At 38.3% G+C, this 26,961-nt stretch overlaps 1 long non-coding RNA gene across 1 annotated transcript; it reads left to right on the top strand.

The window, feature by feature from the left end:
- Nucleotides 1-2,022: 2,022 nt before the first annotated feature.
- On the top strand, nucleotides 2,023-25,941 carry LOC132369274 (uncharacterized). The gene is made up of 4 exons (XR_009504318.1): nucleotides 2,023-2,178; nucleotides 24,238-24,276; nucleotides 24,366-24,584; nucleotides 25,785-25,941. It is a non-coding gene; the product is annotated as an uncharacterized LOC132369274 (long non-coding RNA).
- Nucleotides 25,942-26,961: the final 1,020 nt, after the last annotated feature.

Below are 26,961 nucleotides of genomic sequence, written 5' to 3'. Positions count from 1 at the left end.
AACAACCATGTGAGCTTGGAAGCAATATTTCTCCAATTGAGATTTCAAATGAAGCCTCAGCTCTGGCTGACACCTTGACTGCAGCCCTAGGAGAGACTCTGCAGCAGAGGGTCCAAGTAACCCATGTCAAGATTCCTAACCCACAGAAACTGTGAGCCAGATAGAGAAGAACAAATATGGTATATTAACACCTGTATGTGGAATCTAGAAAGTTGGTACCGATGAACATATTTGCAAAGCAGAAATAGAGACATAGATGTAGAGGACAAACATGTGGACACCAGGTGGGGAAGGAGGGATGAGATGAATTGGGAGATTGGGAGTGACATATATACACCACTGGGTATGAAATAGTTGTCTAGTGAGAATCTGCTGTGTAGTGTGGGAAACTCTACTCAGTGCTCTGGGGTGACCTGAACGGGAGGAAAACCCAAAAAGGAGTGGATATGTATATACACATGGCTGGTTCACTTTGCTGTGCAGTAGGAGCTAGCACAACATTGTAAAGCAACTATACCCCAATTTAAAAAAAATATATTAAAATAAAAGAAACTGTGAGATAGTAAATTGTTTTAAGCTGCTAAATTTTGGGTAATTTTTTCCTAAGCAATAGGTAACTAATACAGGTGTGTTTGCCAAGTGGACTTGCTAATACTCTGCCCCTAAAGTAGACAAATATACCCCCTTACTCTCTGGGGGTACTGAGTGACTACATACCTCATACTCTATAGCTTGTAGAAACAGAGAAGACAATATGCTTTTGTTAGGCAGGTGGATTCCAAATCAACTGAGGAGAGGGGATTAGTTCCTTTTACCAAACTTACCTACTGATGAGTTTCTCCTCCCACTGGGGAAGAATGAGGGTTGAGAGAAGCCAGGACCTTTACTTCAAAGACGGTTTTCTCTCTATGCAAATGCAAGTGGATGAGCTTCCTTGAGTCAGTTGGTTACCTAGTGATCAGGTAAGTAACTCCACTAGGAGTGAGTTGGAGTCATAAGCCAAGAGTATTTAGGAAAAAAAAATCTCTTCTCATGGAAGTGAGAGTAGTTAAAAAAATAAGTACTTTTCTATCACAGTGAGAAACTCAACGAGTCCCTGGCATAGAAAAATCTCCCTTGTGCTGATTTGAAATCTCACATTTTATTTTCTTGTCCTAGATTGATGTCTTTTATTAAATGAAAATTCTGAGCCCTGTCTCAAGGAGTCAGGTCTCAGTAATGCTTTAGGATCCATCTCTTAAGATGTGGGATACACACACACACACACACACACACACACACACACACACACACACGAGTATTACTCAGCTAACAAAAAGAATGAAATAATGTCGTTTGCTGCAACATGGATGGAACTAGAGATTATTATACTAAGTGAAGTAAGCCAGACAGAGAAAGACAAATATCATATGATATTGCTTATATGTGGAATCTGAAAAAAAAGATACAAATGAACTTATTTACAAAACAGAAATAGACACATGGACGTAGAAAACAAACTTATGGTTACCGAAGGGGAAGGAGGGGAGGGATAAATTAGGAGCTTGGGGTAACATATACACACTATAGTAATAACCTATAAGGGAAAATAATCTGAAAAATAATAACTGTGCTATACCCTGAAACTAACATGACATTGTAAATCAACCATAGTTTCAAAAAAAAAAGAAAAAAAAGAACCATCTCTGCCCTCAAGTGACTTACAGCCTGGGAGGAAGATATATTTGAAAGCAAACAACTAGAACACACTATTGATTCCCCTGGAAGCTGGCTCTGAGGTGAAGTTTAATATGTAAAATGTGTATTGGGAAAGGTCCTTGGAATCAATACATGCCGAAGGGAAGGAGATGATGCAGTACTGGGCAGAGGGAGTTATTGAGCTGAGAGGGAGAGTCTCAGCTGATTGCATAAGAGGCTCTGGCACGAAAATGGTGCATTGGCGTTGACCAGATAGGCTGAAATAGCTTGGCCTTATATGCCACTGGATCCTTCATTGGATGTGGGCCACCCTGACAGAGGAGTGATCTTGAGAAAGGTTATTCTCTGCACCTGAGGGAATCCCTACAGGGCTGACAGCTAAGAGCAGTGTGCCACCAGCCCTCCTAGTACCTGAGACAACAAGTCCTTCCTTGATGGGCTAATTTAGAAGGCTGGACCCTCAAGCCCCTCTCTCAAAAGGTAGGAGTAAGACTACATGACAACAGCTCTCTCCAGTGTAGACATCCCACACAATCCCCTCTCTCCACACTCAGGTCCATTTTTATTTACTCCAAGTGGGGGAAGTGGTTTAAAAAGCTCAGGTTGGTTATTTTTTTCTTTAATTTTTAAAAAATTCTATTGAAATAGAGTTGATTTACAATGTTGTGTTAGTTTCAGGTGTACAGCAAAGTGATTCAGTTATGCATGTATATATCAGGTTGGTTATTTCCTTTGCTTCTGTCTGCTAGCCTAGATCAGCCACACACCCTCCCCTCTATGGCATCTTGTGTCTGTTGAAGGGGGTGAAGTTCCCATTGGAGCATCCTTCTGTGTATAATTAGGTGCAAAATGGTCATTCAGAGGGAGTCCCTGGCTGTGAGACTGAAAGGTTACCTGGGGTCAGTCTGCAAAGTAAGCTGTATATTACAGTAAGAAATCTGCACTTTTGGGTTAATGAGACACAATTAGAAGATTATTCTCCGCAGCACCCATGGGCCAGGTTCACTGGTTTGACCCAGGTAACGGGTGAGAGTGTAGAGCATGCGTGGAAGGAGGACGAGATTGGAAGCATGGAGACAAAATTAAGAGACCAGAAAGCTGTGGAAGAGAGTGGTGATGAGGTCCAGAGCAGAGCAGAGGCAGAACAAGAGCAGGTACGGGGGCTCTCAGGGGGGATTTTGGAGATGAGATTGACAGGATTTGAAGACTGAGTAGGTATAGGAGGTGAGAGTGAAGTTAGACTGAATAAGTTTTTCAACTTGAGCTAATTTGTCTGGGGGGAGGAGGAGTGAAACTCTTTTCTATTACAAAAATGTATTTATTCTAAAAACATGTAAGATATGTTATTAATGAGGTAATATTATATTTTTTTCATGTGTGCATTTGTTTCAAAACAGTTTTTCAGGCATAGAAAATTTGAGTGGACATTAAAACATTCCAAAAAATGAACTCACAGTTGATAATAAGAAAGGCAATCATTTCCTGGGTATTTTCTAGGCATTGGGGCACTCTCCTTAATTCGTCTTATGATACTTCACAACCACACTACTATCCTGTAGATTATTATTATGCCACTTTACAGATGGGAAGAGGAAAACGGTGTATCCAAAATTGGAATGACCATGGTCTGACTTCAAAGCTCATGCTTTCTTCTTATAACCAATTCAAAGCCTTACTCAAGATGGTATCTGTCTTTTCCCGGGCCTATCCCTTGGGCCACTCCAGCTCTGCTGATAATGTGTATTCCCCATTACTGGCAACCAAAGGGTTAAGGGTGAGGTAGCTGATTCTGGAGGCAGTCTACGCCAGTAATTTGTGGTATGGAATGTTGATGTGCTGAGAAAAAAAGATGTTCTAGTTGCCAGGATTTCTTGCATAGAAACAAAACTTCCATTCACATCCTGCTGAATTTTTCAGGACCTAATTAGACGTGGGACCACATATTACAGTTTGTTCGCTCAGTAAGAGCCCAGATGGTTACTGATAAAAGTTAGGAATAGGATTTTCAGCCTTTTTTTTGATCTTAAGAATTACAGATTTGTTCAATGTTAAACTTTGATTTAAGTAGTACCTTTCAAACTCATGTGTCCTCTCTCCAGTTTATCGTATAATATGTTACCTTTGAATAGCACCCTGTGTTTTACCAATAACTCCCTCCCATGGAGTCCCACTTGATCTTCCAATAATGTAAGACTGAGTGACTCAGAGGGCTGAGCTGTCAAATCTCACCCAGCTACTAAGAGTCAGGACCAAGTTTCATACTTGGCACTTCCAATTTCAAGTTCAGTACTTTGAAAAATTCTTTCACCACATTTAGGAATTTTGGTGGCCAAACAGTAACCAAAAGCACATGATGTTAATTTTATTTTTCTCATTTGCTGTATATCAACATATAGAAAAATTATTTTAATTCTATTACTGTTAAAAGTAGAGTTTGAGTGGAGTGAATGAAAGTTTGGGTGTCTTTTTTTTTTTTTTTTTTTGCTTGACCTAGAAAAACAAAACAAAACAGAGAACAGGAAATAGATTCATTTTTTATAGTGCCATGGTACTGATGACATCCAGTTAACCCAAGGATTTGCATAGAGTTTGCATTGTTTTTGTGAAATGTTGTGGAAGGCTATGCTATTGAACTGAGTTATGACCTTAGAATTTGGACTTTGAAATAAAGACAAACAGATAAGTCTTGGTGATATACAAAGGCTGGCCTCTTTTGCCTTAGATTTGCAGACAGGGATTTCTGTGTCATTCCATGATTAAGGGTGCCAAATGTAGCCAGGAACTGTTTCAGCAATCATAGATGTTGTTTTTCCAATTGGGCCAATCTGCCAGACTGGCAGACAGAAAACTAACAGAAATATTAAATATAGACAGCTTCTATAGTTGAATCTTGTTTTTCCCTCTCTCTGCTGGAAGCCACGATAAAATGGTCGCCTGTGTGGAGGTCATTAAAAACATACACAGACACACACACCGCGTTGTGTATTCGTACCGTTAAATTAAGTCTTTGTGGAGTCCATAGCTGGATGCCAAAGCAGTTGTTGCAGATGTACTGGGTGACTGAGGCAGTCGTTCATTCATCATGTTCTACCCAGATTCTCTCTCCTGGCTCCCAGTCACACTGTGAAGGATTCCATTCTTGTTGATCCACACACCTTGGGGAACCATTTCAGGGGAAGCGCCATGCTTGAATTTCCAAATTCACACTCTTGAGGTCTCGTAAATGTGATGGATGTGTGCTTGGAGAACTTGATAAAAGAGTTGGTTTTATTTCCAGGATTTGTTTCCACGCACGGTCCACAAAGATGCATAATTATGTACAATTCTTTTCCTGGCCGCAAATGTAACAGAAGTGGGCTCAGTTAGTCGCTGTGACCACAATTTATGTAGCGCAAAACCCTCCCCTCAGATTCAGAGAAGTGATGATGCAATGATATGGCAACATACATATGTGGCTTCCCCAGATGCTCCTGGGATACAAAAGGGCCTTATGCAGCTTGCGTGGCACCTTGATCTTCCTTTTTAATGAATATCCTACAACTACTTTCTCAGCTTTCTTAGGAAGAAAAGAGTTTTAACAATATGATGTAAAGAGAACTTCTGTTTGGTAGAATTGATCAATATTCCCTTAGGAAAAATATCTTGCAAATAATTTTATCTCATAGGTAGAAAGCATATAGAGAGCAGTGAGAGCGCCATCATACCTGATTAGAAATGACGTTTTCCACCTCCTCTTTCCTTTCCATCAGTAAAACTGGCAAATGAGAGGATGATATATTTGGAAATCTGTCTTCTTTACATAGGGCTTGAGAAATAGTACTAGCCAATATTAAAAGTAGCATTTAATGTACACGTTTTTATAAGGATTGGGAATTAAGACTTTTTTCTCTGTTTAAAGAGTTTGGATTATCTGATCTTTTGATCAAAGTAATGAGTGATTTTCGGGAGCAGTAAACAATGTCGTTTTCCATCTAGAACTCTTTGCTTCTTGCCAGGCTTAGAGATGTGACCCTGAATTGAAAAAAAATCCTCCATTTCCCCTTTGTTATGTCTGAGAGGTGGAGAACAAGAAGAAGGGGTTAGAAAAATTTTATGCCTCAAGCAATTCACACCCCAGAATAAAGAGGATAATCATATGTTGGCAGTGTTTATTAACTAGTTTGGTCCGATTTCTCAACCTAGATTCTTCACTGTTTTATATATATATTATATATATATAATATATATATACACATACACATATATATAAAACACTGTTACATATATATATAGCAATGCACTCCCTATACTCAAAAGGGCATTTGTGGCCTGGTCATCCTACACATGTGGGAAGACACCATTGCAATCCTTCTCTTCAGTGTGGGATATTCCCTTTGCATGGAAGACCCCTTCTGCCCTGCATATAAATGCTTGGTTGGTGGTTTAGAACCATTTGGTATATTTTAGAAATTACTACTATTAATTTTCTATGGAAGTTTAACATATTACCACAGTTTTGTGGCTTAAAACAGCATAAATTTACTGTCTTACAGTTTTGCAGACCAGAAGTCTGACATGGCTCTCACTAGGCTAAAATCAAGGTGTTGGCAGGCCTGGGTTTCTTTCCGGAGGTTTTAGGGGAGCGTCTGTTTCCTTGCCTTCTCCAGCTTCTAGAGGCTGCTGACATTTTTTTGCTTCATGGCTCTCTTCCATTTTCAAAGCCAGCAATAGAGTGTTGGGTCCTTCTCACATTGTGTCACCCCGACCTCAGCTGCCATCATTGCATCTCCTTTTCTGACTTTGACTTTTCTTTTGCCTCCTTCTTCCACTTCTAAAAGTCCCTTGTGATTACATTGGGCCCACCCAGATAATCCAGGATAATCTCAAGGTTAGCAAACTTAATTGCATCTGCAACCTTTATTCTCCCTTGTCATGTAACATGACATATTCATAAGTACTGGGGATTAAGGTGTGGACATCATTGGTGGGGGCATTATTCCGGTTACCGTAACCTCCCCTCATTTTAGATTTACCTAATGAAAGACAAAAGTTGAATTCTTGAACTGGATTAGCAAAAGTTAGCTGATTTTGGCAGAACTGAAAATGGTATTTCTTGGGTAAATACTCAGGAGCCTCATCCCAAGCCTGGGAATCATTGTATAGAGTAGGTATGTATGACTGCATGAGGGCATTCTGCAGAATCATGTTAGAACCAAGACATGTGGTCTCTGGGATTCCCAGAAGACTTAAAAAGGAGTAAGTTGACAGTTACTGGCTACGTATTCTTTGGTTCTAAATGCATTGTCATTATTATTATTTATACAAATGATTATACTGCATGAACACTAGTAATTTACCAGCATGTTTGTCTTTGAAAAGACAACATGGTTCCTGAGAGGATGCTCCGGGCCCCTGGGTTTCTACCTTTGCTCAAGCACCCACCGAGCCTTGCCCGTCTGCGGGAGGAACACTTCCATTAGATTAGACCGTTTTAGAGGGTGTTTCAGACCAGGCAGCTGTCTTGGTCCAGTTGTTGAGATGTGCTTTCAAGTCTCCTGAATTGTGCAATTTCCCCTTTTCTCATTTGAATCTTAAAATTCTAGCTGTGTATTCAGATTTTAGATTTGACCTCTCCCCCTCTGCCCAGCCTGGACTCCTGGACTTGGGTACTGAACTCAGCTCTTTTGGGTTTACCCATTATCTTTGATTGGGCCAGTAATCCCAAATTGGATTTTCAATATTCTTCTGTTTTCTCTATTCTTACCCCTTCTTATACCTTCCTTCACACATTTGGGACCTCTTAAGGCACATAAAACTCTCTGTCGGGTCTCACTGACCTTGCCAGATTCTATCTCAGCCTTTCTAATCTTTCCCTTGCTGATTTCCCTTAACTTTGACCAGACAATGGTAAATGACTCATTAATGTAGAAGATGCTTTAATAAGAGAAGTGAGGCAACTTCCGAAAGAGCACAATACACGTAATTTCTCAGCAGCACTTTATAAGGAATTGGGAGTACAGGGAGTTACTCTCTCATATTTTTATATCTGTAACAGCTAGAGCAGGGCTGTGATAAAGAAGGAAATCTCAATACCGTTAACTGAATAGGGAAATGGTCATGATCAGGAAAGAAGATTTTGGCCACAGAAATTTGAGTCACTGTATTAAAAAATGGCTCCCTTTAAACTGACAGGTTATTATTTTTTTAATAAAAAAACATTTTTTTTTTTTGGCTTTTAGATGGAAACGTTTCTCAGATTTCTAATTACCTAGAAGTAGTTTTCTCCAGGATCTTTTGGAAATGAAATGAAGGATACAGAGAGGAAGAGAAAAGTAGCTGAAAGCCAAAAAAAAAAACTAAGGGGGAGTGTTGTGTTTCTTTGGAATCTTTTTAAAACTGTCAACAGTGTTTGGGGCAGTTTGGGGACACAGAGACACACTCTTAGCAGTAGCTGGAGTTCTGTTGCCTGATCTTGTCCTACCTAAGGGTTAACTTGCAGATATAAACAAGCTCCACTTTCCACTACCCAAGGGATTGACTTCAAAGTTGAGGTTCTCTACACCCTACAATTTGAATTTGCACTACTTTTGGTTCGACTGTGAAATTGTGGTATGCTAGAGCTTAACTCAGCCAGGCTTACTTTTCCTATTTTTCCCTTGCAGCCAGTTTGGCATTAGCTACATCTTAAAACTGGTTTCACACTCCATTGTATCAAAGGTTAGAGGTCAATTTGAAACATGGCAGGAGTGGACAGTAATAGCATTTGGCACGTAGATCCCCCTTTTATACACTGTGAAGCATTTTAGAAACACTAACCTCAGTGGGGTTCTCAGATTAGTTCTGTTTTGAATTAGTCCCTCCAATCTGGGTGGTAAAATGCTAGCAGGGAGTTTAAATGAACTTATTCAAGTTCAGAAACAGAGCGCTTTTCGAAACTGATATTCATATTTAGAATGTAATTCTTCATTGCTTTTCTATCACCCTCCCTATTGACCTTCTCTGGAATCAAATGCATTCTCTGACATTTGTAAATCTTCTATACCTGGAAGGAAATGTCATTTAAGTACAATATTTGTCTATATTCTTCCACTGTTTGGTGGATGGAGATTTTGTTACTGGACAGAGTGCATCAGGAGGGGAAGAAGGGAAAAATCTTGTTCATGATTGTTTATAAAGTTATTGGAATAAAAGGAGCTGCAAAGACTTCCTTGGGAACTAGTCATCGGTGGTCCAGGAGGGGGATTCTGGAGGCTTGGTTTTGGAGGGGGAGCAGTTCATAACTGATGCTGAATATTCACATAATAATTTCTCACTAGGAAACGATGCTGGACAGCCCCTGCCGCCGCCCCCCCGCCGCCCTGCAACTTAGATAGGGGCTCAAGACAATCTGAAAAAAAAAGCTCTAAACTGGTATCTGGCCCTGAAAGTTTCAGCTGGAAGGGAGTGGCTTGGTAAAAGATGCTCTTTTTTTTGGAAGATGAAATGTAAAAAAAGTCTCGACATTCTTTTTGATGCTTACTGGGCAGTAGTGGTGGTATCTCTCCTTCCTGATGGGTTACTCGTTCTGGGAAGAAGACTTCAAACAGTGGGAACTCCTGAGGCAACCATCTATTTTGTGTCTGAATAGTTCTTTTTCAGAGATATGCCCATCCCCAGTGTCACCCTGGATGGCTGCAATCTAGAAGTGCCTCAAGGAACGCTTCTCAAACTGTATCTATTGTGAAGGACCAGGTTTTATTCTTTAATCCCAAAGAAAGAAAAGACACACAAACACAAGTCTGCTGATCAGGCAAATCAATTCACTAAAAAGTTTCTAAATAGTTTCTTTCAATTTTTATACTTCTGCCACTACGGACAGGTAATAACAGTTGGAAGACCAGCATCAGTGCCTGGAACAAACTTTGAATAGCACTGACCTAGGTCTGTTGGTAGAAGGTCATCTTAGTTCTACTCTCTGGACCAGCTAACATCCCTGCTGAGCCATGTGATGGAAACTGATATTCAAAGTCCTCTCAAGTTGCTTTGTGAAGGAATTTTCATAACAATCCTGCATGCCACCTTGCTCACAGACCAAAGTGCCCTGAAATAAAGGCTTGCTTCATTGCATTCCTTTTATTAGGATGTGTTTTCCTGCTCAGAGGATACCCTTTGGATTTCCTGTTTCATCTTGCTTAAAATGTTTGAATTCAAGAATTTAGAGAATTTGGCAAAAGTCCCAAATTCCTTTTGAATTTCTCCCTTGTGACATAAGGACAAATATGCAATTGAGTATCAGAAAGAATAGGGGTACATAGTTCGCCAGGGTAGATATGTTACTCAACATTAATAACAATTCTGGGCTATATTAATTCATGTTCATATATAGGCAATGGGACTTCTGAGCTGAGGGAACAATTGCACAGTTTTAATACAGGAAGCCACTTATCTCCATATACATAGAAACATTACTTAAGAAAGGATGACGATAGCCACAAAACCTGATAATAAATAAACCTGTTGTTAGAGTTTTATTCTGCAAAACCAACTACTACAAAGCTGTGTCTTTCCAATGTGTGTTATTCCTATGTCTTAATTGTACAACTTGAGGAGCTTTTAATTTTTGTTGTAACCTCTTTTTTTCTTTCTACTCAATTTTTATTCCTCCTAGCTCTTTTTGTTGTGAAATTAAGAACTCAGTGATACTCAACAGGGACATACTGGGTCTCTGAGGGATCTTTCTGAAGCCATTTTTGACATTTAGAACAAATTCTATTCTATGATTACTGAGAATTTGACAAAGTCAAACTCTCCCTCATATGTATTTATAGAATAACACGGGAACTGATTGATTGGATTTTCATCACTTGACTAAATATAGCTTCGACTTAAAAACAATGAACATCTACTTGGCAGTTAATCTTATCCTAAGGCAAAATAAAGTTGGTAAACTTGCAAGAATCCAAGGAACAAAAAGGAAAACTTGCTAGTAGACAAAGCGAAAATGTACTAACCTCTCATCTTTTGTTGGAAGGTAGGTTTCAGGTGGCATGTCATAAAATAGCCAATTAATTGAATTAAGGGTCTCTTCACAATATTCAATTAACATTTGGCTACCTCTAAGCACTTTAAGGAAAGAGAAATAAAAAGTATTCAACCTATCAATTTCCAGAAAAATAATCTCTGCCTAAACACAAGACATAAAAATTCACTTTAGGAGTGACTTGTCTGTCATGTTAGGAAACTTATCTGGATGCCCTTAATTCTTTTTGGATGAATACAAAATAATTTTCTACATCTGTGGAAGGTGTAAAATGAGAAAGTCTCATAAAACACCGTTAATAATCAGCCCAATGCCCTGCAGTTATTGGCAGAGTTTGATAAAATGGAGCTTTTTGGTGTTTTTCTCTTCTTTGACTTTTAGAGGGGAGAGGAGCAGAGAAGTCCTTTTGCCTGGCAGAAGAATCAGGGAATGGATCAAGGCAGGGAGGTATCAGATTAAGACTGACCCCACCCATGGTGAGGTCACTTCTATTCATACCTCTCCATGAATCAGAACACCTCACCTTAAAAAAATCCAGGTATAGAAATTAAAGGAGAGAAACCTGTAAACCTCACCCTGTGTTTCTGGAAGCCTTACAACAAAATAAAAGTTTCCATTATCTAGAGTAACTTATTTAGGGAAGAAGCTTATCTAGAGGATATTTCTAGCAATTTTAGTTTCAATAAAACAAGACAAAAAAGAAAGCTAGGGTTCTCAGTTTTTGCATCATGCTTTAAGGGAGTTCCATGGTGGTCAATAGGCTTATTGATTCCCTGAATGATTAAAAGTGCTGACTCTTTCATTAAGTCCCCTTCTCAATATTCCATCCTATTTTTCATCCCAGGACCTGTGCTAGGGTTGTGGGACAATGAAAGCAAGCCCTTTCGCTTCATCTATACCCTATCTGGTGAAGGGAGGTAGACAATTACATACAGCACATAAGAAGAGGTAGGGATATTACAGGAGTACCTAGGAGAGGCATATAATCCTGGGTTTAGAATTTCCAAGATGGCGCCCAGGAGGTGGTGATATCTCCCTTGGAACCAGATCAACAGAATGCAGTTTTTAGCTGGGTATCTGGAAAGATGAATGGAAGTTAACCAGATGAAGACTTCACACTGGAACATACGTGAACAAATAGACATACTGAAAAGGCAGGTTGGGTTCTGGGAACTGGATTGGAGGAAAACAAGGCTGGAGGGAAGCAGAGTATGTCCTAAGTCTATAAAACTAGAAAACTTAATCCTCAATAAAGAACCACTGAAGACTTTTAGGGAGGAACAAGACACAGATTTGTGTTGTGAATAGATTATGTGAATGGCAGGGTGGAAAATCGATATTGCAGCGATATTAGTCCAGAGTTCTCACCAACTGTGCATCTCTGAATCCCATACCTATTTTGACCTGTTTCATGTCAGTGACTTGTGACCAGTAATCTTTCCCAACTTTTCAATAACACACACAAGAAGGAGTGGGAAGAAGAGACAGCAGAGAAGGGAAGGTAAGCAGGCTCAGTCTCTGGTAGAAGGAACTACAGTCGTCCCTTGTATTGGCAGGGGTTTGGTCCCCCCTCCCCCCATATATCAAAATCCACGAATGCTAAAGTCCCTTATATAAAACGGTGTAGTAAATCGACCCTTCCTATCCGCGGGTTCCACAACCTAGAATTCAACCAATCGCAATTGATTCATTGAATGTCGGATGCAGAACCCTCCAATAGGAGGGTCTACTGTACTTTAGCCAGGGTCTATGGCTTCAGGCTCCTCACGCTACATGAGCAACCTGAGTGGGAAATACAGGGATACAGAGTTCATTCACCGTGCCCTTAGAGGTCTAGTCTTCCTCTGAACGTGGATTGTGGCTGTCGCTCTAGGCTGCTGCGACCCAAAGTGTGATCCCCTGGATCCGAAGCATCAGAATCACTTTGGATTTACGGAAATGCAAAATGTATCAATAATACCCTAACCCGGACCTACCAAATCAGAAGCTGCATTTTAGTAAGATTCCCAGGTAATTTTTATGCCGTAAAGTTTGAGAAGCAATACTTTAGAGCAATGTTTTTCAAATTTTTAAACCAAGACGTTCTCACATAGCCAGAAATTCATTTTTCATTGTGGCCTAGAAAACGTGCACGCGTGCACACATGCAGCTGAAGAAACAATTTTCAGGAGGTTAATGCTGTATATTTTATGCTATGCTATCCAAACAAACAAACAAAAACACAAAGTCTCCCCCAAAATCTGCTCAACATCTACTCCTTTGATTTCATAATTCACTAATAGTTTGTGACTTATTTGGTTTGTGCTCCCAAAGAAACCAAAGTAGTATAGCCCTAAAATAGAATATTGGAAGTAGTTTCCCTGTTTGTAGGAAAAATAAATTAAATGGAAAACAGTTTGTCAATTTAAAGATTTTTTTTCTATACATTTCTTTTTAAAGAGCTGGCTTTTGCCAGTAAACATAAAGAATAAAGGAAGAGGAAACAAATATTTATGGGAAAAAAATTAGTAGAGCCATGTTTAGTTTAATAACTTAAAACATTAGTGATGTGTTTTTGGTTGAAATTTTATGTATCATAAAATTATTGTTTCTTGCTGTGACATTTTTCTGGTTATGAAAAAGATTTGGCCACGTGATATCATTCTGTGTATTAATATTTAATACCATCTGATTACAGTTGAGAGTCATTGTTCTGGAAGAGTATTTCTCAAACTATTTTTGATTATGGTGTGGATTGGCAGAGCAAAAGACCCCACAGCCCACTTATTCTATCCATTCCCACTCTACAGAGGGAAGAGAATATAGTAATAAGAGGGAATGTGTCACTGTATAAGCAAATTTTTGTGGTTTGCCTTAGCAGAGTGGTAGAGATGACTCGTCTTTGAATCACAATGTATACATGACTTAAAGTCTGGTGATTGAAAAATTATGGTCCTCAAATACCGTTGATGGAAGCATATATCACTCTACACTCTGGGGTTAACCAAATGATCCACAACAAAGTCCAATGTAAATGAAGAAGCTAAGCCAAAAGTAATTCGTAAGTACACGGCATTTGGAAACCATGACCAAGTTAAGACCACATCGATAACCAAGTATGCTTCCTGAAAACTGCAGGCACTCCACAAGTTGTGCTCAATTAGACTTACACAACCTTGCCTGCATTACATGGCAGTGTAGGACCCTGAATTAGAGTCATCTAATTATGAGTTTAGTAGAGTAAACCCTACTAAAGCAAGAGCTTAATTTTGTAAATACATCATTTCAATAACTTTAACTCATTCATTTAGTAGGTGGCCAACAAGTAATCTTTGAATGTATGTAATGACAGTATATGAATTATGCATCTTTCAGCTGTAAGAACCAAAGAAAGAATGTGCATTATCAATGAGGCCCAATGTGGATTATAATCCAGATTTTCAGAACTACCACTAGAGAATCATTCATTATCAAGGCCCCAATGAGCTATCTAGTGACAACTCTGCAATTTCATGGCTTTTTATGGTCTTTTTGTTGTTGTTTTTTAAATTTTATTTTCTGTTTTTCAGAGAATACAGGAAAACCCACTGAGATTTGCCTGGGAACTAAACCTGAGTAATTCCACATATTTCCACACTCTTCACCTTGTCTAGGCCAGGGACTGCTAAAAGGTTTCATCTCACGAGCGAAGTCTGATTGATTTGTAATGGATGTCTGAGGGGTTGTGCTGAAGCCAGAAAGGGGTATCTTGTTTGATTAAGGATGTTGGCCGTGGGCATGGGACAGCGGAAGGGCAGCTGCATGCCTTGTCTTGCCCTTTCTGCTCCAGACTTTCTTTTCCTAAACTCTGAGGCAGGACATGGGTCCTCTGTCACTTTGTTGAGGTCTGCTTCTGGAATATTATTGATTAATTAAACTTTGACTTCCTCCTCACCGTGTCCAGATTCAGCTAAGGTTGCCAGATAAAAGACAGGATGCTCAGATAAATCTGAATGTCAGGTAAACAACAAATACATTTTGGGATAAGTATGTCCCAAATACTGCAAAGGACATACTTATGCAAAAGACATTGTTTATCTGAAATTCAAATTTAATTGGTTACCCTGTAGTTTTATTTGCTAAGTCTGGCACCTTAAATTCAGCAGTTAGGGTACTTGACAGTGTCTGAGTATCTGAATTTATATGTTACTTACCTTCAACTTCTTCAGGGTATGCCAACTCACTTAGCACCAGAATAGTTTGGTGTATCCCAGAGTGACCCAAGGTAAATATGCAAACTAATCCTGAATTACAAAAGTTTGATAAATCCTAGGAATGTGGCAAAGGAGAGTGGGGGAGAGATTTAAAGGATTAGGGGTCAGTGGAATGTAGAGTCAGGAATGTTCAATATTGTAGGCTGGGATTAAGCTGTTTGGAGGAGGCTGAGGTGGGTGAAACCAGTTGGCTTAGAGGTGACTGTCAGGGTGGGATTTAAAAGGAGAAAAGCAGTGCAGCATTGTGTTTGATTCTTTCAAAGCTGCAACTACTTCCACATTAGGAGTTTCTGGAAAAGGGGGAGGGAGCAAGAAGAGGCATTTCTTAAGACTCAGGCTGGCACTTGGCTTGGAATGGAGATTATAATTCTATGTGTGATTCTGAAATATGGCGGCGATAATCTTTGGAGTCCTGCCAAAGCATTCCAAAAAATATTCTTAACACTTTAGAGAAGAGGGATGGGGAGAAAACATTTAAACACAGAATGCTCGGAGAGATTCTTTGTACTCTCTTCTCTCTCTCTTTTTTTTTCTTTCTATCTCATCTTCACTCTATCAGTTTTCTGGGAGTAAAACCTAATTGTTGGTGTTTGTGCCAAATGAATTATGTGTATGTGTACGTGTATGCATGTATGAATATAGTTTAATTTAAAACCATGATCGCTTTTGATTATAATTCAGAAGCATCCTAAGCTTTTAATGCAAAACAACAGAAAAACTGGGAACCAGAGTTTAGCCAAAGATTAAATTTGTGACCAGCCATGGGAAGATTTACAGTTAAGCACTACTATTAAGACTAATTTCCCCAGTGGTTTCACTAGATTTTCTGCGTGCTGAAGAGTTACACTGGAGTATGTCAGATCTTAGTCATCTTGGTAAATTGCACGAAATCAACAAGGTATGTGATGACTGTAGATTGGAACAGTGATTGAGTTCTGTATTATGTATCTGAATTTGCAATTAATGTTTGACTTTAAGGCTTCTTAGGAAATCTAACACAGATCTTTCTTTTGTCTTATTGGTTTGTTTTATTAAGCACTTGAAATAACCTGCAGAGTGCCCAAGGAGTGCAAAGGAAATGGGGGTTAAGGATATTCATCTGATCACTTTCACATCAAGTCTAGATATTCAGCAGTTTAGGAGGAAATGCACCTACCAGCCCCCAAATGAAGCTGCTGGTAAACTGGCTATCTTACCTTGCCTTCTAAGAACTCTCTACCCTCTTCTCTTTTTCCCTCTTCTCTCTCTCTTTATCTCTCTCTCTATAATGGTTTCGCACTATGTAATGGTCATTTTTGCATTACTTACTGCAGGGTCCCCAGGAAGGTGGAGGCAGAGGAAACAGATTATGTGCCAGGGAGCTGGATTTCCTCTAAAGCCTTTTCCATCGAATGAAGCTTCCTCCTTTCACAGGTTTATAAACAGCCCTTCCTGTGATTTTGCAGCACAGAATATGGTGAGTCCTCCTGCCAGCTCAGTGCAGGCAGGTGCTCAGCGTCTGCTGCAGTGAGCTAGTGCCTCTGCAAGCTGCGTGTTTGCGATCATACTGGCATTCTTTCATCCTCCAGGGAACCAGGAAGCTCACTGTAACATACAACGCTCCCCACTTGGTCGTGCAGGTAGCAAGAATATCACATTAATGTGACATGCTGATGCTCTGCTTCTGCTTTGCTATTTTTTTTCCCTGATAAGCTTATCACAGTGATATCAAAAGCAGCAGGAAGCCCAGCCTAGGTGGTACATTACTGCTTTGTGGCCAAGAGGTCCTGGAGGATAGAGCAGAGAGTTTTTCTTTTCCCTGAGGAGTGAGGGCAAGTCCCCTTTTCTTCACATGATTTCCTTTTTCCATATAACTGTTGAATTTCTGGCATGGTAGGAAAAGCATAGTGATAGAAGTCTTTCTGGATGAAGAAACTTGCTAAGCCCATGCAGATACATATATAATGGAAAGTGTTAGCCGTCAGTCCTTATTCTAAAGGTAAAAACAAATATTGGGGAAATCATCCCATATGCATGATTACTAAATTCTGGATTGTACAACTACTGAATGTGGCATGAAATTTAGGTCAGTGGAGAGCAGAGCAAATGTTCTACCTGAATAATTATGAATTTGATTTGTAAATTACATTAATGAGTTTTCACAAATGGCAGATTTGGTGATATCAAAATTAACCCTGTCTCATATTTCTTCATGATTGTATCCCAATCTAAGTGTATGCCAGATGCACCTCATTTCATATGCTTTATACAATAGAAAACTGTGTACGTTGAATTTTAATAAAGCAAACTACATTTTAACTCTGTGATGGTGAGACAGATGTGTGAAGATTGATATTAATTTAATGATTACTATGTGCCAGGCACAATGCTTAGTTCTTTATATGAATTTTCTAATTCGAATCCTTACAACAACTCCACGATTTAGGTACTATAATAATTCCCATTTGATACATGTAGAAACTGGCCCAGAAAGGTCGAATAACTTATCATAAGTACCTAGTGATGAAGTTCAGATTTCAACTCAGACAGTCTGATATTCCTGGGCCCAGGCTATAACGGTGAAAAGTGATCCTACATAGTTGTCACATAGGTAAACCTCAGGCTTGCTATGGTTCAGACTGGATAGTTGTTCCAACGAGATAGTTCCAACTAGATATTCCATTTTAGGGAATTGGGATCTCATTCTACCCTCATTGCCAAATCTCCCCTGTAAGACTTTGGGACTACCCTGGCACTCCAGTGATTAAGACTTCGCCTTCCAATGCAGGGGTTGTGGGAGCTGGTCAGGGAGCTAAGGTCCCACATGCCTCGTGGTCAAAAAACCAAAACATAAAAAAAAAAAAGAAAAAAGAAAAAAGAAGCAATATTGTAACAAATTCAATAAAGCCTTTAAAAATGGTCCACATCAAAAAAAAATCTTAAAAAAAAAAGACTAACATCCATTTGGTCAGGCTTTTGTTACTCATCTCTGTATTTTGGACTGCAGTTAGCTTGGACACAGGAGGCAAGGCATTCGGTAGCTTTGCTGAATAAATGAGTAGGGTCTTGATAAACGTAAATGAATTTTGTAGTGTTGTGTTTGTATTTTGCCAAATGTAAAGAGGTTAAAGTAACATTACTGTAGTTATCAATAGTATTCTCTCTGGAGTCTTTATCCTGCCATAGTAGCAGAAAAAATATCTTAGTCAATTTAGGTTTTCCCGTGCTTTTCTCATACACTGCAGCTATACTGGGGGTGAGTTGAAGGCCCTAACCAGCTAAAATAGAACTGGGGGACAATGCCCAGATTCTCCTTTCAGGACTGAGGCATCCATTCTCCCAGCTACCAAGAGTGTTGTCTCTTGACAGCTCACAGCTGCTTTCCACCCTGGGACTTTCCCATGGTTGTTACCTTGGGGACCTCCTTTCAGCCATATTAACTGATATTTTATAGATATTTATGAGTGTTTATTTCTGTCCCCCATCTTTTACCCTTTCTCTATTCCAACCATCTAAACCTTCTTCATTCATTGCCTCAGGGGAGGGCAGCAGTCAGACCAAAAGCAAAAGTGGTGAAGACCACCCACCCTCTTTCCACATTGAAAGACCACACCCCAAAGGGAGTAAAAAGGCTTCTGATTTTAGTTAGGAGGCTAGTTAGTCCTTATGATGAGGATCTACCCACTTCTCTCTTCTCATCATGTCTCCTCTGCTCCCTTCTCTCCCCTTCTCCAGGGGAGAAGAGTGTTGGTTGAAGAATTCACTTCTCAAGCCCTCACAATGACTAATATGATTTTTCAAAGATGTAATCTCACTACATCTAGCACCTTATTGTAGTTGAAATCTCTTTGCCCTCCACAATTCCGTTAAAGCATCATCAATCTCTTCTTTTTTTTAAAATCTAGGATTTTAAAAAAATACACTGTTCTGCTCATGGGGTGTTAATAATTATTTGTTGTTATTTTTCTTCTTATTGAACTTGTTGACTATAGCCAGGACACAAAATAATAAAATGCCTATCAAGTATAAAACTGACATTAGATTTTTGAAACTCATTGTTGACCATATCAGCCACACTGATAAGAATATGCAGTCCTCTCCTCACAGCTGCTTGACTTAGGTTTCTCTTATATTTTGAAACGTATAAACATCTTTCTTAGTATCCACAAGAATCTATTTATAATGTTTACACACTTCGATGATTCACTGTAGTCACCACTTGTAAGTAAATATCTCACTTCCTGGATAGATAATGAGAAATCATGAATGAAGCTGGTACTATGAATGAAAGGGTTACCAAGGAGAGGAGGCAAACCGTACACCTTCTTTCCTTTCATTGGTCCCTGAGATGAGTAAACAAACTGCCCAGGGGATTTGAGGGAACAACCTTTCGGCTTTATCACGAAAAGGGAATACTTGATCAACAGAATTAAGGTGTTCAACCATGGTGATTGTTAAGGAAGTGCATGTAAAACTAACAACAATGTACCATGTCATGACTCTTAAACTGTCAAAGATGAATACAGTAATTTCTGTGGGTTCAGGAAATGGACACCTTTTGCTCAGCTAGTAGGACTGTAAGTTGGTCTTCTCTTTCAGAAGAGTAGTTTGTAATTTGGGACACAAAGCCTCCAAATACTTGTTTTCCCTTTGATTTAGTAAATTCATATTCAGGAATTTATCCTAAGAAAATTATCAGAGATGAGGCAAAGAGTTATGTACAAGGATGCTTATTGAATATTTATTTATAACACTGGAAAATTAGAACCAACTCAATGTGTGGCAATACTTAACAGATGGTTAAATATTGTCATGATTATGCTATGAGATAATATGTATCAATTCAAATTTTTGAGCAACATTTAATGACACAGAAGAAGCTATGACATTACATTAAGTGAAAAGTACCATATTTAGGATAATCCAAATTTTGTAAGTAAGGAATAACTATTTTGGGTATAAAAAGATTCCAGAAGGAACCAGCTCTGCCAACACCTTGATCTTGGACTTCTAGCTTTTAGAACTAGGGGAGAATAAATTTCTGTGGTTTAAGGAAAAAAAAATTCCAGGAGGAAAATGAACCAAACTGTGAACAATGATGTAGTAGAGTTAAAAGGAGTTTTAATTTTTTCTTTGCAATTTCTATACTTTCAAAAATCTCCAGATCAGCTATGTATTACTTATAATTATGAAGGAACAATAGAAGTATTCTCATACAAGTGATATTTGTCTTCGGTGATGACATTAGTGCCTTCACAGGGAGAGGAAGAAAGCACTCCATATGTACACAGTGTCATTCAATGATAGACATATCTGAGGATCACTTCCACAAAGTGCCCCACCAGTCTCTGTCCTGCTCTCAAAGTCCCAGTTCTGGGTTTCTTTGGCATGCATGTACTGTGAGTACAGCATTAAAAGCTCAATCTCTTCCTTTGTAAGGTGACAATGGGAATTGATCTTTTGTTATTCCTTGAGGATTACTTGCTAAAATGCTTCATTCATAACTATGCATGATTTGGAAACTTCCTTCTCTTCAGAAACAGCAAACATGTTAAACTGTAAGCAAAGCACAGAATTTTGCAGACCATAGTCTTTCTCAACTGCTGTGGCATGAATTTAGACTTACACTCACGGGGATATTTTTGAAAAAGGAATTTGAGCATCATGGAGTGGAGAGAGGAAAACGACCACTTGCATAGAAACAATAACATAAAGTTCCTGATTTCTGTGTCTACTGAATTAGAAAAAGAATTATTAGTTACTGTTAATGGAAACTCATGCAGTTATGAATACAATGCAAGGTTGCAATGTTTAGTATTTCTCCAAGGAAATTGTTTTCTTTATCCCTTGTTAATTTTTTAAATTGAAATATAGTTGATTTACTATATTATATTCAGGTGTACAAAAGAGTGATTCAATATTTTTATAGATTATATGCCATTTAAAGTTATTACAGGGACTTCCCTGGTGGTCCAGTGAATCCGTGCTTCCACTGCAGAATGCACAGGTTTGATCCCTGGTCAGGGAACTAAGATCCCGCATGCCACGTGGTGTAGCCAAAATAAATAAATAAATAAAGTTATTATAAAATAATGGCTATATTTCCTTGTGCTGTACAATATATGCTTGTTGCCTATTTCTTTTATACATAGTATTATGTACCTCTTAATCCCTTACCCCATCTCACCTCTCTCCCCTTCCCTCTCCCCACTGGTAACCAGTAGTTTGTTTTCTGCATCTGTGAGTCAGTTTCTATTTTGTTATATTCCTTCATTTGTTTTAATCAGGTTGTTGGTTTGTTTGATATTGAATTGTATGAGCTGTTCATATATTTTGGATACTAACCCCTTATTGGTCATATCATTTGCAAATATTTTCTCCCATTCAGTAGGTTGTCTTTTCATTTTGTAGATGGTTTCCTTTGCTGTGCAAAAGCTTTTAAGTTCAATTAGATCTCATTTGTTTATTTTTGTTTTTGTTTCTTTGGCCTTAGGAGACTGATCCAAAAAAATATTGCTGCAGTTTATGTCAAAGAGTGTTCTGCCTATGTTCTCTTCTAGGAGTTTTATGGTTTCAGGTCTTACATTTAGGTCTTTAATCCATTTGGAGTTGATTTTTATATATGGTGTGAGGAAATATTCTAATCTTATTCTTTTACATGTAGCTGTCCAGTTTTCCTAGCAATACTTATTGAAAAGACAGTCTTTTTTCCACTGTATATTTTTGCTTCTTTTGTCATAGGTTAACTGACCATGGGTTTATTTCTGGGCTCTCTATTCTGTTCCATTGACATATGTGTCTACTTTTGTGCCAGTACCATCCTGTTTTGATTACTGTAGCTTTGTAGTCTGCAGTCAAGGAGTGTGATATCTCTAGCTTTATTCTTTTTTCTTGATTGCTTTGACAATTGGGGTCTTTCGTGGTTCAATAACAATTTTAAGATTATTTATTCTAGTTTTGTGAAAAACATCATGGGCATTTTGATGGGGATTGCATTAAACCTGTAGATTGCTTTGGGTAATATGGATAATTTAACAATATTAATTCTTCCAATCCAAGAGCATGGGATATTTTTCCATTTCTTTGTATCATCTTCAATTTCTTTCATCAGTGTTTTATAGTTTTCAGAGGATATAGATCTTTTATCTCCCTGGTTAAGTTTATCCCTAGGTATTTTATTCTTTTTGATGTGATTTTAAATAGGATTGTTTTTTGCTTTTTGGTAGTTCATTTTTAGCATATAGAAAAGCAACAGATTTCTGTATATTAATTTTGTATTGTGCAATTGTGCTAAATTCATTTATTAGTTCTAAAGCTTTTTGGTGGAGAATCGTTGGTTTTCTATATATAGTATCATGTCATCTGCAAATAGTCACAATTTTACTTCTTCCCTTCCAATTTGGATGCATTTTATTTCTTTTCCTTCTCTGTTTTCTGTGATTAGGACTTCCAATACTATATTAAATAATGGTAAGACTGGGCATCTCGTTTTGTTCTTGAATTTAGAGAAAAGGCTTTCAGCTTTCCACCATTTAGTATGATATTAGCTGTGGGATTATCATAAATGACCTTTATTATGTTGACATATCTTCCCTCCATACCAACTTTGATGAGGGATTTTATTGTGAAAGGATGTTGAATTTTGTCAAATGCTTTTTCTGCATCTATTGAGAAGATCATGTAATTTTTATCCTTCCTTTTGTTAATGTGGTATATCACATTGATTGATTTGTGAATATTGAACCATCCTTGCATCCATGGAATACATCCTACTTGATCATAGTGTATGATCCTTTTCATATATTGTTGGATTAGGTTTGCTAATATTCAGTTGATTTTTCTGCCTATATTCATCAAATATATTGGCCTGTAATTCTTTTCCTTTGTAGTGTCTTTGTCTTGTTTTGGTTTCAGGGTAATGTTGGACTCAAAGAATGAATTTAGGAGTGTTCTGTCCTCTTTAGTTTTTTGGAATAGTTTTAGAAGGATGGATATTGCCTCTTCTTTATATGTTTAGTAGAATTCCCCTGTGATGCTGTCTGGTCCTGAACTTTTGTTTGCTGGGAGTTTTTTCAATTACAAATTGAATTTCAGTACTGTGATCAGTCTATTCAGATTGTCTGTTTCTCCCTGATTTGGTCTTGCCAGATTTTATGTTTCTAGAAATTTGTCCATTTCTTCTAGGTTGACCAATTTGTTGGCATATAATTGTTCATCGTATTTTCTGACAATTGTTTTCATGTGTCTGTGGTATTGTTTTTATTTCTACTCTTTCATTTTTTAATTTGTTTATTTGGTCTTCCCTCTTTTCTTCTTGGTGAGCTTGACTAAAAGTTTATCTTTTCAAAAAAACCAGCTCTTGGTTTTACTGACCTTTTCTACTGTTTTTTTTTTTTTTTTGGTCTCTATTTTATTTATTTCCTCTCTGATATTTATTATTTCCTCCCTTCTGCTGACTTTGGGCTTTGTTTGTTCTTCTTTTTCTAATTCCTTTAGATGGTAGGTTAGGTTGTTTATTTGAGTTCTTTCGTATTTATTGAGGAAGGCCTGTATCACTGTAAACTTCCTTCTGTTTTTGCTGCATTCCATAGATTTTGGTAAGCTGTGTTTCCATTTTCATTTGTCTTGAAGTATTTTCTGATTTCCTCATTGACCTATTTTTTTCTTTTTTAGTAGCATGTTTAGTCCCCATGTGTTTGTCCTTTTCCCATTTTTCTTTCTGTGATTGAGTTCTAGTTTCATACCATTGTGGTCAGAAAAAATGCTTGATATAATTTCTATTCTCTTAAATTTGTTGAGACTTGTTGCCTAGCATGTGGTCTATCCTTGAGAACATTCCATGCACACTTGAAAAGAATGTGTATTCTGCTGTTTTTGGATGGAATGTCCTATAGATATCTACTAAGTCCAACTGGTTTATTTTGTCATTTAAGACCACTGTTGCCTTATTGATTTTCTGTCTAGAGGATCTGTCCATTGATGTAAGTGGGGTGTTAAAGTCCCCTACTATTATCGTATTATTATCAATTTCTCCACTTATGTCTGTTAATATTTGCTTTATATATTTATGTGTATCCCCCTTTAATTTTGATTTACTCCTTCCAAGATTTCTCCTGGCACAAGTTTTGCAAAGTATCTTACAGAAAATAAATGAGACAAATAAAATGCTATAAAATCACCATATGTTTTCTAGGAATAGAGGAATGAATGTTTTTTCCTTTCATTTTTCCCTCTGTTCCTCCATCCTTCCCTTCCTCTCTTGCTCTCATTTACACTCCTGTTCTCACTCTTTCACCCTCTTGCTCTCTCTTTCTTTGCTTCCTGATTTAGGTTGTTACATAAAGTCTGATCCTACTTGGCCCTTTTGAGGTAAGAATATATAAAATCTTAGTTTTAAAAACAGTATTTTAGGGGCTTCCCTGGTGGCGCAGTGGTTGAGAATCTGCCTGCCAATGCAGGAGACACGGGTTCGACCCCTAGTCTGGGAGGATCCCACATGCTGCGGAGCAAGTAGGCCCGTGAGCCACAATTACTGAGCCTGGGCGTCTGGAGCCTGTGCTCCGCAACAAGAGAGGCCGCGATAATGAGAGGCCCGCGCACCACGATGAAGAGTGGCCCCCACTTGCCGCAACTAGAGAAAGCCCTCGCACAGAAACGAAGACCCAACACAGCCATAAGTAAGTAAATAAATAAATAAATAAAAATTAAAAAATAAACAGTATTTTAACATGCATAAGCCATAACTGCTGTAATAGGAACATGTTCTCCTGTGTAAGATGGCATCACCTTTTAGGATTTAACTTGTGATATGTAACTTTGCTTGGACAAGGATACTCATAAAAAGAGTGCCTTTCTTAATTTTCAGATTTGGAGATGCCTTGTGGCCATTTTTAAATGGTTTACTCACTGTGGATTCAAAACTAGGGAAAGTCTTATTTCTTGTTTCTTTCAATAATTTTAGCAAACATCTGCTAAGAGCTCCCAGGGGTATATTTTGCACAGAACTGAAAAATGACTGCTGGTAATGCTAAGAGCCTGCTACTTTCAGAATATGTAACCCAGCTAATATGCATTACAATTTAATAAATCCATGAATGGATATTACATGGAGATTGTAGACCAGCTGTTCCCTGCTAAAACAAGCCAGAGGAACAGGGGTTGTAGCTAGAGGGATTCAGGTTCAATATAAGGAAGTTGAAGAAGTTGCTGGTGAGATTTTTGAGTGCACTATGAAGATCCTTACTCAGAAGGTTGAATGTTGTCACTGCTGGCCTGTGATTTCCAAGTCTTGCAAGTTAAAAAAAGAACAAAAATATCTATTTGTATTTTAAACTTAGATGAAAATTGTTGTATTTACTGAAACAAGTTCTCAAGCAGTACTGAAAATAAGGAGGAAAATCTCCTTTCAAAATTTCTAGAGTTAAAATAGAACCTGTTCACCCTCTCTGTCTCTGTCTTAACATAGCAAAAACTGAATCCCTGAAGATTGTAGAAGTGATTTCAGGCCTTGTACCAATCCTCTACCATCACAATTTTCTCACTGGACTTTTCAATAAATTCCCTGTCCGTTACACTGACAACCAGAGTCAGACCTGGAGTAAGACTGAAGCAACAAGGTTCCTTCAATTTAGACAGTAATCTTCTGATGTCGAATGCTTTCTTGTTTAGTGTCTCATTTAATCTTCCCAACAATCCTACAAAACAGGCATAGTTGTCTCCATTTCCTGATAAGAAAAGTGAGAATCATGGGAGGACCTGTGCAAAATTACCTGCTTTGTAAGTGGCAAAGCCAGGGGTAAAACCAGTTTTAAATCCTAGCTAAGGGCTCTTTATCATATCTCAGTAATTTTGATGTACTCATTATTTTTTTTTTCCAGGGCGCTCCACCTTCTAACAATGTGGCTGATTTGTTTGGAATGAGCCTCCATATACACCCTTCTAAGAAACTGAAACAAGTTCTCAAGCAGTACTGAAAATAAGGAGGAAAATTTCTTTTCAAAATTTCTAGAGTTAAAATAAAACCTGTTCACCCTCTTTGTCTCTGTCTTAACATAGCAAAAAGTGAATCCCTGCAGATTGTAGAAGTGATTTCAGGCCTTGTACCAAGCCTCTACCATCACAATTTTCTCACTGGACTTTTCAATAAATTCCCTGTCCGTTACACTGACAACCAGAGTCAGACCTGGAGTAAGACTGAAGCAACAAGGTTCCTTCAGTTTCAAAGAAAGGACTCAGACTGGAGCTTTCCAGAAAGCACCCTTGATGCAGAACATTCCTACTTATCCATTCACTATAAGCATTGACAGTCTGGCTTTTCCACTCATCAGTTGTGTGGCAAGTTATTTAATATCTGTATGTCTCGGTTTCCTCATCAGTATAAATGTAAATAATAATAGTACCTACCTCAAAGGGCTGTTGTGAAGGAAAACTAATTTAACACCTAATTTGCCTGGAGCAAACTGTGCTTGGAACAAAATATGTGGAGTGGAAACGTTGGCTAATATCACAAATTTGCCATCAACTCTAGATGCCAAACTTGGCTTCCAAACATGTGACAAGATAGCTAAATAATTTTATAAAAATCATCTATAAATATACCTCTTTTTAAGGTACTGGAAGAATGCAGGGATGAATAAAAAGTAATATCCAAGAGGTTTGTCATTCAGTGGAGGAGATATAGAATATATGTACATTTCTATAGTCCAAGGCACAATAAATAATGTAAGACCAGAGCACAAAGGAAGCAGACATTCTTAATAGCTGGAAGAATCTGATAAGATTTGTAGGCGTGGTGAAACTTTGAATATCTTACTTGCCTGGAGTCTTCACAGTACCTGACTCAGTGGCAGCTGCATAGCAGGTGCTCAGTGGATATATAAGGAGTGACTGAGTGTGGCAGGTAGAGGTCAGAGGTTTGGGGAAAGCTTCTTTGGAGGGGAAAGAGTATAAACCAAACACGGAGGCATGGAAAGGATCCAGTTAGGAAGTCCATGACTGGTGGATTCATACATTGGGGGTCAGCGATGAAGCAATCATCAACATAGATTTAGTTTT

The sequence above is a fragment of the Balaenoptera ricei genome, chromosome 7 (assembly GCF_028023285.1).
Source record: "Balaenoptera ricei isolate mBalRic1 chromosome 7, mBalRic1.hap2, whole genome shotgun sequence".
Classification (NCBI taxonomy): Eukaryota; Metazoa; Chordata; class Mammalia; order Artiodactyla; family Balaenopteridae; genus Balaenoptera; species Balaenoptera ricei.
Note: the sequence above shows the minus strand (reverse complement) of the source record. Positions and strands in the feature narration are given on the sequence as shown.